The sequence below is a fragment of the Theobroma cacao genome, chromosome 9 (genome assembly GCF_000208745.1).
Source record: "Theobroma cacao cultivar B97-61/B2 chromosome 9, Criollo_cocoa_genome_V2, whole genome shotgun sequence".
Classification (NCBI taxonomy): Eukaryota; Viridiplantae; Streptophyta; class Magnoliopsida; order Malvales; family Malvaceae; genus Theobroma; species Theobroma cacao.
The window spans coordinates 21,956,933-21,966,846 of NC_030858.1; positions in this window are offsets into that span (position 1 = coordinate 21,956,933).

The following is a 9,914-nucleotide window of genomic DNA, read 5'->3' on the forward strand; positions in this document are numbered from 1 at the left end:
GATAAAATATTTTTGTTTTATTAAAGACAAGAGTTGTCTTAAATAAAGATAATACTAAGAGGATTCTTGTAAAATGAATCTAGACATCCATGTTGATAAAAAAGACTCCATGTTTGACTATCACTATTATATTTATTATTAATTCTTTTTAAAAAAAGATGGATAATAATAAAATAAGAATTATTATTCAACAAAGAGTTTTATTTTATCAAGAACTCTAAATGATAATTAAATAATTAAATTATTTATTCTTTATTTTTTATTTTGATAATTATGGAGCATGTTGGATGCTTCCATAACTCTAAATGGATGGTCAAGATCAATTTAAAGGTTTTTTATTTTGATTAAACCTTTGAGGCAAAAGTTTTAATAAAAAGAGAAGAGATTGGAAGAAAAGAAATGTATGTATTTTTTTCTTGAAAACGTTTCAACTGTCACTTCTCTTCTCCTCCTCTAAACTTTGACGTATCTTTCTTCCTCTCTCCCATTCTTGGCTAAATTTTTTTGAAAGAAAATAGCCATTAATTTTTAGGAAGAAAAGAGAGACAAAATCGGTTGCCATCTTGTAGTCTAGCATTACACACCTTGTCCACTCAAGGTTCAAGTTGAAAGCATTCTTGAAGAATAAATGGTAAACTTGTTTGGTTAAGAAATCATTCATTTGTGTCGTGGTATTTGAAAATAAGAATCTCAAAATAAAAAGTATTTTTTTTCTTACTTAATAGATTCTTATTTTTTTAGGATGTGATTATGTTACTTGCAATCAGAAAATAGTTTAGCTCATAATTTCTAATAAAAAAATATCTAAAGAAATTTAGCCATGAATTCAAAACAAGAAAATAAGAATAACACAAAAGAGAGAAAGAAACTAATGTTGAATCCTAGTAAATCTCAAAACTCACTCAATTGCTTTTGAATTCTTGCTTGCTTCATAGCTCCAATTCTCTAGAAATTTGTTTCTGTTCCCCCCTTGAATGCTCACCAAAAAGGTTATTAAATATGTGCAAAGTGCCCTACTTTCCAATTTTCCATCCAAAGTATATTTTTGGAAGTCAAAGTTGTATCGTGGCCATGATTTTCTGGCCCCATGGAGCAGTGCTCTTCCTTGGTAGCACCACAGCACTTTGCTCTCAAGTTTTTGGATGATGCCCCCATGATGCTCAGCATCGCGGCCATAGTTCTTTAACACTGCAGCTATCTCATTTTCAGCTTTGTGGCACTCTAGCCATGCTACATGAAGTGCAAAACTACATCTATCTATCAACTTCGAATGTGATTTTCACCTTGATCTAGTCCTAACTGAGTAAAGTGTAAACATGAAAGTTGTAGCCCATTCTTTTAACTTTCCAATGAATCAAAAATCACAACAATTGGATTTTTACAACTTAATTTATCTTCAAATTATTGCAACATGTACGGGTAACAGCTTCACCACACTTATGCTATTATAACTTTCTTTCAACTTGCTCATCATATTTTGTACAAAACCATGAGAAAAATTGGCAATAACTTTTCCTAAAGTAATTTAAGAGAAATTAAAGTGAATTTAAACTAACACCAACTAATTTAACTATTCAATATGTAATCTAACTTCTTGTCAAGCCCGGCTCTATAATATGTTTATTATGCCATTCCTACATAAGAATGCATGTTTGCTTACTTGGGTACCTCGAAAATCGTTAAAGGATGACAATGTACCAAATGGTACAATTAAGTTGAATTAAGCCTCAAACTAGTCTAAATAGAGATTTTAAGATGAAATTAAGAATTTTAAAACCTCAGAATGACTTAAAATGGTGATTCGGAGTTCGAGGACCGATTTGGAGTCAAATTGGAATTTTCATGACCTAGGGGCCAAATGGTCATTTTGACACTCGAGGTTAAGATGTGAGTGTTGGATGAAATTTTTGACTAAGATTGATCATTTGGAGTATAATTTGAGTCTGAGAAGTGAAAATTTTTAATTTCGGCATTTTTTCGAGCATAAGGGCAAAATAGTCATTTTGCCACCCTATGGGCAAATTTGTAATTTTACACCACCCAACACTTGTCCAGCACATGGATTTTACCCAATATTATCTGGATAATTGAAGGATTTTATGTGATGGAGAAAGAAAGCTCAATAGTTAAGAATTTAAAAATTGACCAATGGTAAGGTGACAAGTTTTAAGCTTTTATTTCTTTATTATTTTCCTTATAAATTAGCACAAAAGCAACCCATTTCTCATTCTTATGGCCGGCCAAAGCAAGAACAAAGGAAGAAAAGGAAGAACAAAACCCTAGTTGGAAAAATTCAAGGGAAAAGTGTGAAAATTCAAGGAAACAAGTGAAAAAAAGGTAAGATTTTTCAATTAAGCTTGTGATCTATCTTTCCTATGCATTATTTTGCATTTTCCATGGCTGAATCACACGATATCATGAAGGATAGTGTGCTCATCAAACCCTAGGAGAGAGAATTTGATGATGATTTAGATAGATTTTTAAGATATATGGATGTTTTTAGTTGTTTATGGTGTTAAGTGTAAGAATTAAGCTTGAAATTCACATATTCCTCATGAGTTCATCATTGGCCGAATCTTCCTTGTAGAGTGTTGATGGTGGATTTGATTTTATTTCAAGTGAATTGGTTAGGAAATGATGAATTATGGTGAGAAAATCAAGTAGGAAAAATCATAGTGTTGATGCACTCACCATGGCCGAAATTCTCAAGAAGAAATGTGAGGATGGTTTTGCTAAATTTTATGTTATTTGACTTGTGTTTGGTGATTAGAAGTATTGGGAGAGAAATGAAATTATTTGGAGTTAAATTGGACGTATTGGCCAATTAATCGAGTGATAGATCGAGTTAGGCCAACACCGCATGTAGACGATAATCCAAACAATTCGCGTTCCATATCATGCATTCATATAGAGTTTAGATTAGTTTTATAACGGATTAGCACCAATGTGGTAAATTGCTTGATTTTGCATTATGTCTAGGTGGTGAATCCTCCGAAAAAGGGCAAAGAAATTACACCTGATGATCAATAGTCGGAGTACTCCAAAATTCAAACTCCTGATATAGTGAGTAACCTTACTATCACCTTAATTATCTAAAGTGGTTTTTATCCGATTTTGGGATTTTATGGAAAATGAGTTAAATGGTAAATCCTTATGTTTTATAAGCAAAATGTGATTAAATGAAATGATTTTATAAAATTGTCTTGAAATTGAATGATGGTTCCGAAAATGGAGTAATTGGAGACTAATTGCAGTGCTATAAATCATGGTTTGAATTGAATGGCTTATGATAATATTGGCATAATGGTTGAATTGGTAAATGTGCTGAAAATGAATGAACTGTTGATTTGCCTTGAGAGGCTGTAAAATAAAATAATTGCCATGTCATGCTATTGAATTTTATTGAATTTGTGGGTTATAAATTGGTTGCTGTAGTGGACGGGTTCCGTGGATCAGCCTATTGGAGGGGCACGGTAACCCTATTATATTCATACCTCAGTATGAGAGGCGCGGTTGGGTAACTCCTGAGGTTAAAACTTTAGAGTTCACTTCACGCCAAACCACCACGTGAGGGTGAACTCAACCAACGCCAAGAAACAGCTAGGTTTTCAAAATAAAAACATGATTTATGCATACATGACTTTTAACAGCCTTGGCAGACTCAATTGGGATAGCCTTCGACCAAGGTATCCTTGATAACTAAGTATGAGAATGATTTTGGCACGAGCCAAAGTTTTAAAAATTTCATAAGCCATGTTGATTACTCGATTTATATGAATTGATATTATTTGGTTGAAATGAGTTGAAAGGTGATGAATTATAGTATGATGATCTATTTTATCTATCTCCATTTACTCAGCTTTAGATATTTTAGATGATATTTATTTACTCACTGGGATTACATAATCTCACCACCCTCCTTTTCACCCATTTCAGACTCAAGATAGTCGGTAAATAGCTCATTTCGTTGAAGGCTACAGTTAGACTTGCATCCTCAAAAATTGTAGGTTTACCGCTTTTGATACTTTTGGTTGTTCGTGGGCCCACGTGTCACTGTAAATTAAATTTTATACTTTAGTTATCTGTATTACAATATGTATGAATTTATTTAGCTTTTACGCTATAAAAATTATTTATCGATAACTCTATAAATATTGTTTTATAAGAAAATAGAATATTTTATTGGATATTTTTATTATATTCAAATAGTCATAATTTCATTTTAAATGAAGGTTTTAAACGTTTAAACTCATTTTTTATTATGAATTATGTGTTTTATACTCGCATACTACATTTTTAGCTGGTTTCGAAATTTTTGGAGAAAAATGACCAAAATGCCCCTGTGAGACAGTGTAAAGCCCAACCTTATAAAATATTAGTCATGACATACATGTGATGATAGCATGATTGCATGCTAGGAGAGTCTCGAAAAATTTACAAAAGTCGATATTGTACCTAGAGGTACAACAAAGTTGATTTAATCTTCGAACTAGATCAAATAGGAATTTTAAGATGAGATTAAGAGCGTCACAGTCCAAGGATGACTTAAAATGGTAATTCGGAGTTTGAGGATCAATTTGGAGTCAAATCGGAATTTTCACTATCTAGGGGCAAAATGGTCATTTGCCACTTAGAGACAAAATGGGAATTTTTAGAAAAGATTTATTTGGCCCTATTTGACTTATTGGAGTATGATTTGAGGTTTAGAAGTGAAAAATTTTAATTTCGATATAATTTGGAGTATAAGGGTAAAATGGTAATTTTGCCACCCTAAGGGCAAAATTGTAATTTTCCACCACTAGAACATTTTTCCAGCACATGGTCTTCCTTTATCCTCATTTTTGACCTTTGACTAATCATGTGGTGGAGATAAAATGTTTAAATTTTAAAAATTTTAAAAATAGACTAATAAGAAAATGTCATGTGTCAAGCTTAGGATATTTTATTATTTAACTTAAAAATCAGCATAAATCAGCCCATTACTCTCCAAATATTAGGCCAAGCAAGGAAGAGAGGGAAAGAAAGGAAGAACAAACCCTAGGTGAGGAATTTCAAGAGAAAAAGTGTGGAAAATCAAGGAAAACAAGTGAAAAAGGTAGGACTTTTCAACTTAAGCTTGAAATCTATTTTCCTTAAGCATTTCTCCTCATTTTCCATGCTTAAATTATATGTTTTCATGATGAATTGATGGTTGATAAAAATGGGTAAGGAGAGAGAAAGTTGTTGGATTGATTTGATTTTAAGTTATGTTAGTGTTTTTAGTTAGTTTAGCATATTTAGAAACAAAACAACAAGAAAAGAATTTATTTTCTCCAACAACCATCAATGGCCGAATTTACCATGTATTAAGTGAGGATGAATTTGATTTTTATTCTAGGAGAATTGGTTAGAAAATGATGAATTATGGTGTGGAAAAGTAGTAGGAAAAATCACGGTGTTAATGCACCATTATTGGCCGAAAATTTTAAGAAGAAAAGTGAAGATAGTTTTGCCAAATTTTAGGTTATTTGATTTGAGTTTGGTGAATTAAGATATTGGAAAAGAATTGGAACAATTTGGAGTAATTTGGGATTAAATTGGACGCGTTAGTAATTTAATCGGGTGATAAGACGAATTAGGCCAATACCGGGTTCAGATAGTTACCAGTGCATTTTTGCATTCCATATCATGCATTAGTAGTCTAAATTAGTTTAATTTCAATTTAGTACCAATGTAGTGAGTTTCTCGATTTTGTACTGTGTCAAGGTGGCGAGTCCTCTGATAAAGGCAAGGGAATTGCATCCGAGGACCAGTAGTCTGAGTATTTCGAGAATCTACACTTTAGACATTGTGAGTAAACTTACTGTCATTTTAATTATCTAGGGTGGTTTTTAGATGATTTCATGAATTCTATGGAAAAAGGGATTTAAAGAGGTAAATTTTCATGTTTTATGAATAAATGTGTTTCAATGAAATTAATTTATAAATTGTTTTGAAATTAATAGTGATTTTGAAAAATAGAGTACACGGAGACTGTTAATTGTTGCAATTCGATTGTTTAAATTGATTGGCTTATGATAAATCGGGCTTGATTGGCTAGTTGGCAATTGTATTGAAATACGAATTGTTTGGTTGTCTTGAAAGACTACGAATTACAAAAATTACCATATCATGTTATTGAGTTTTATTGTATGGTGGATTATAAATTAATTAATCACTGCAGTAAGGGGTTTCTGTAGACCAGCCTTTTAGAGGGACACGGTAAACCCCATTATATTCTTACCTCGAACGGAAAGGCGTGTAGGGTATCTCCCGGGATAAAGCTTAGGGTTCACTTCATGCCAAACCACCACATGAGGGGGAACTTAGCTAACGCCAAGGAATGGCTATGTTTCAAAATAAAAATATGATTTATGCGAAATGTGAATTTTTAACAGCCTTGGCGGTCTCGGTAAAATGCCTCGACCAAGGTGTCCCCGAGAATGGATTTGTGGCACAAGCCTAGTTTTTATGAGATTCATAAGCCTCTTTATGTATTTTGAACGAAATGTGTTCTAATGCTATAACCCAGTTTATGATGACTTACTTTATTGTCTCCATGTACTCAACTCTAGATGTTTATGATGATGTCTGTTTACTCATTGGGTTTTTATAATCTCACCATCCTCCTTTCCATCCATTTCAGGTTCAGTATAGACTGTAGATAGCTAGCTGATCTCATCGAGGACTACCGTTGGATCTGCATTTTCCAAATCGTAGGTTCATAGTCCTCTTTACTTTTGTTTATTCGGGGGCCCTCTTGTTATTGTAAATTAAATTAAATATTTTGGCTTACTGTATTATAGTATGTATAAATTTATTTAGCTTTTACGCTACAAAAATTATTTACGTATAACTCTAAAAATATTATTTCATAAGAAAATAGAATATTTTACTTAATATTTCCTTTATTTTCTAATTATATTCAAATAACCATAATTTCGTTTTAAATGAAGATTTTAGACTTTTAAACTCATTTTGATTATGAATTATGTCTTTTGTACTTGTATATTGCATTTTAGCCAGTTTCAAAATTTTTGAGAAAAATGACCAAAATATTCCTATGAGACGAAAATTAATATTTTATTTGTTTTAAGTTGGAAACAGCTTAAAATCTTTTAGAACACGATATTTGACAATGGTTGCTCACAAGGGAAATGAGAAACTGATAGTAAAGCCTTACAGCATTTCGAGTTGACATTCCGGACAATGAGTGTCTATCGGGACACCGCGACGGTTGTCACGGACTCGAGGGGAGTACCGGGTCGTGATAGACAGAAATCATTTTTTTTATTGATTTAAGTTGGAAATAGCTTAAAATCTTTTAGAACATGATATTTGGCAACGGTTACTCACAGAGGAAATGAGAAACTGATATTGAAGCCTTGCGGGGTTTCGATTGACATTTCGGGTAATGAGTGTCAATCGAGACACCGCGGCGGTTGTCACGGGCTCCAGGGGAGTACCTGATCGTGATACTTACACTAGAAAAACAACTTAAAAGGTTAAAATTTGATCTTGAACTCAAGATTCTAGCCACTAAAGTCCCCACAATGTGCTGAAAATAACTCTATATAATAGAGTTATCACACCCCCAAACTAAATGCAATACAAAGACCTAAATGCAATACCCTAAACATGAAAACATGAAAGCATTCAACTAGAGTTCAGTTGCACCATTTCATTCATTACCTTTAATATCCTTAAAAGTTACTTCACATTCATAACTCTAATCCACATACAACTATTATTGAAGTTCATGTCTCAATTCAAATGCAAGCTTATCATTAAGTGAAATTTCGTGTGCGTGTGCAATCTTCTCACCTAGACATTGTACAATTCGAATAAGTTTATATTTATGCAAAATCCAAATTAGTAATTAAATTCCATAAGTTTTCTTTTTCATCTATCTCTCCACTAATGTAGACTAGCACTAAATCAAGGATCAATAAGACTTTAATTAGCTTGTGATGTATGGCTAGGGTTAAGGTTAGATATGGGATAATGTATAGCTCAAATCACCCTAAGCACATAGCCAATCTAGAACCTATTCAAAGCTTTATTTTCCTTCACCTAGGATACTCCTTTTTCATCAAAAATTTTCTTTTGTTCAACACTTCCTTCTTTTTCTCCTTCTTTCTTTCCTTTTTTTTTTCAATTTCACACCCCTAAAAATTATTTCTTTTATTGGTTAGTGAGACGAATACAATCATATTTTGAACTTTTCTTCATTTTTCATCTTTACTACTTCTTTCACTATTTAGCTCATAACATTCCTAAATTGACTTATGCACTTAGGAATGAGGGATGCAATTCTTGGCTCCATAAATTTTTGATGATAACAAAACATTCCCACTCATTAATATCTAACTATACTACTTAAGTGTGCAGAATGAAAATGTATGTCAATAATAAATTAATCACTAGAAAGCAAATATCAAAACTAATAAGAATAAGGAGTTACAAATGAACCACAAACAGAAGCCTTTTTGTCGGATAACCAACGGAGTTAGCTAAAATCCAAAAGTGAAGTTGGCTGATTCAAAGACAGTAAGCTCTTAATTGGTTGAAGCCTTGCTTAATTGATTAAGAGAGTAAAGCAAATTTCGAAGCAAAGAAGACTTAATCGACCAAAAAGTATAGTTAGCCAACTAAAAGCTCATTGCTAGAGAATTTAATTACAAGACAAAGAAGACTTAATCGACTAAGAAGTATGGTTAGTCAACTAAAAGCACACTGTCTGAAAATTTAAATATGAATTATTGAAGATAGACTAACGGCTAGAATAAACTCTAAACTGTTTCCAACGGTCTGAAGTTATCAACATCCATCAAAGTTGATTTTTCAAGTATAAAAGACATCTTTAACGGTAAAGAAGAACATTAGATGCTTCCAAGAACAAAAAGAGCTCAAAAATAGCAAAAACTCTCTCAATCCTTCGTGCGTTTCACTCCAATCTTTGTAATAGAATTTCGCACTTCATCTTGTACCATTCAGATCAGGTTAGTGATCATAAGTACTTCTTCTTGTCAATACTTCTTGATTGCTTAAAGTGTGTGAGCCACTTTAAGGGGATTAATCAAACTTGGGTTCGCTTGATTAGTTTTGTATTCTAACTCAGCCTAGGAAAGTTAGATTTGGGTTTTGGTTTATCCCAAGAAAAACCATTGTCAAAGGTTGTGGCTGACCCTGTGAAAAGCCATTGTAAAAGCTTGGTGGATGCTTGAGAATTCCACTGATTATAGTGATTTGGTTTGAACATCCTTGATTGAAAGATCAAGGCAGTGGATGTAAGTTAAAGAGACCAAACCATTATAAATCTTTGTGCACTGTCTACACAAAGTTTAAAATTATGGTATCCAAAAGGATCATCTTTTAATCTTATTGGATACTTTGATGCTGATTTTGCTGGAAGTAAAACAAATAGAAAAAGCACTAGTGGCACTTGTCAGTTTCTTGGAAATATGCTTGTACTTTGGTCATGTAAGAAGCAAAACTCTGTTGCATTATCAACAGCTGAAGCTGAATACATATCCTTAGGAAGTTGTTATGCTCAAATTATATGGATTAAACATCAGTTAAAAGATTTTGGAGTAACCATGAAAAATATACCCATATTTTATGATAACACAAGTGCTATAAACATCTCAAAAAATCCAATTCAGCACTTTAGAACCAAACACATTGAAATTTGACATCATTTTATTTGAGATCATGTGCTTAAAGGAGACATTAAGATTGAATTTGTTAACACTATGCATCAACTATCTAATAGCTTCACTAAACCTTTAAATGAAGAACGATTTTAAGAAATTAGGAGAAATCTAGGACTGCTTAGTGTAAATGAGCTTTAGGTAAATCTCTTGAGTTCTCCTTTTACAAGATAGTATAAACTT